This window comes from Cicer arietinum, chromosome 6, assembly GCF_000331145.2.
Source record: "Cicer arietinum cultivar CDC Frontier isolate Library 1 chromosome 6, Cicar.CDCFrontier_v2.0, whole genome shotgun sequence".
Lineage (NCBI taxonomy): Eukaryota > Viridiplantae > Streptophyta > Magnoliopsida > Fabales > Fabaceae > Cicer > Cicer arietinum.
Genome location: NC_021165.2, coordinates 61,349,146 through 61,351,245, shown reverse-complemented (window position 1 = coordinate 61,351,245; position 2,100 = coordinate 61,349,146). Strand labels below are relative to the sequence as shown.

The 2,100-nt window shown below is 31.0% G+C and overlaps 1 pseudogene; it reads right to left on the bottom strand.

Moving 5' to 3' along the window:
• Positions 1-72: 72 nt before the first annotated feature.
• LOC101503620 (S-type anion channel SLAH1-like) lies at positions 73-1,781 on the bottom strand (annotated as a pseudogene).
• Between the last annotated feature and the right edge of the window lie 319 nt (positions 1,782-2,100).

Genomic DNA, 2,100 nt, shown 5'->3' with positions numbered 1-2,100 from the left:
ACAATTTATGTATACGCACTAATAACAAACAAAAAAGAATACCGAAACCCTAACCACCATCACCTTCACACCTCATTTTCTTTGTGTATCGAAAGCTTGGGACTCCATTTCCTTGTGAACAACTCTGTGAAGTTTAAAATGTGTACTAGGAAGAAAAAGGGCCAAGGTAAGGGTTTTTCCCCATGATATATTATGCTTGTCAGAAACCAAGCCATCTTGCAAAAGATTTTCAAGAGAAGGACACTTATGATAATAAGGAGGTTGTCAACAACAAGGATGTTGCACGTCGTACTACTCGAGGACATGTTGGCTATTTAGTCAACCATATATAGACATTGAAAATTTCAAATTAATTATTGTGTTTTGAATAAAGGTATGTGACTACAATATGAGTTACAATATTAGTTATTGATGTTATTTAAACTGCAACATAATTGCAAATAAGGGTTGCATCAATCATATTTGACCGCGATTCTCTGCTATTAACTAAAAACATGATAATGACAACTATTTAAAATTTAAACTACATTACTCGCATTTGATCGGTTTAAATTGCAAATAACTTACAAACATGACAATGACAGCTATGTAAAACCCTTATTACAAATTCACCGACAAATGATACGGCAATTTTTACCAATTAGACTCTAAAACAGTCACAAACTCATTTAATGACGATCAATTTAAATTTTTTTCCTTCTTATTTTTGCTCAATTAAAGTGAAAACAAATAGGAAAACATTTATCAAACCAAACAAAACTATTTACTTTAACAACATAAAAAGAAAATAATTACCAGGGACAAGAAAAGGAAGAGTGAGAGAAAGAAGACCTTCTAAAACCCACTACCATATTATCCACAAATAGAATGCCAAGCCAAGCTAGCTATACTAGGAGTTGCAAAGAACAAAAGAAAACAGGACGAAGCATTGAAGGGAAATTATTATTCCCTGGCAATCTTTGATAAAGTGTCACAAAAAGCACCAAATAATGTGCAATACCAAGTGAAAACAAAAATATTGAACTTTCCTTCCAACCCATTTTGGCCGCCGCTTCTGCGGCGACCAAATTACCAATGACAGGCATTTGACTTGTCGGGTTCGCAACCATTGACAAAAACCTTTTACCCTTTGTAAACCATTGACCATAAATTTTAACATCAAGCATAACTATAGGAACAACAAAAAACAACCAAAGTATTTTGTAATGAATTGTTGAAGGTGGAACAATTGGTGAAGATTCAAGCAAAATTAGCCATGAAATCCATGGAGCAAACATGTAGTTTACACCAATTTTGTTAAAGAATTCATCTTTGACTTTATCAAAGTGAAATAAACATTTTAGGAGATAGAGAAAAGAAAGTGTGAGGAGTGTGAATAAGGATAGTGACCATAAGAGAGTGAAAGCTGTTGAGGGTATCATTGTAAATACACGTCTTAAAAAATGTGCATCTTTGATTGGTTCAAGTAGGATCTTCCATAATAAAGCTTGACTTGAGAGAGATAGAGTGATTCTAAAATAGCCTGCATGGATTTGTGTTAGGATGATGGATAGTGAAGATTTTTTGTTGATTTGAGAGTTGAAATTGGATTGGTTTTTGGTTTGTGGAAGATTATGATGATGATCTATTGGTAATGCTATATTTGAATTTTGTGGTTGTTTCTCAATGTCACCCATTTCAATGATGGTACAAAGTGCAATGGAATGCAATAAACTTTTAAAGCAATTTGTGGGAACAAAGGGTATGTATTTATAGGGTGGCTTAATTAGAATGAAACTTGTTTCAAGTTGGTTGCACCGTGTTTGAAGTATCATATGTTTTAAATCTTTTATAAAGATGTTACATAAATTAACTTAATTTAATGTTAGGTAACGTTTTAAATTTTTTTTTTGAGTTGGTCCTTTATTTTAATTTTAAGTAACATTTTGATATTTTATGTTTTAAAATTTCAACAATGATATCATTTTTTATACAAAAATAAAAAAAAAATTCAATCAAAACTCATAAAATTAATTATATTCTTCAATATAATACAAATTTCATCAAATTCGTAACGCAAATCTTCAAATAAACTCATATTTTCATACTTTATTTGATATT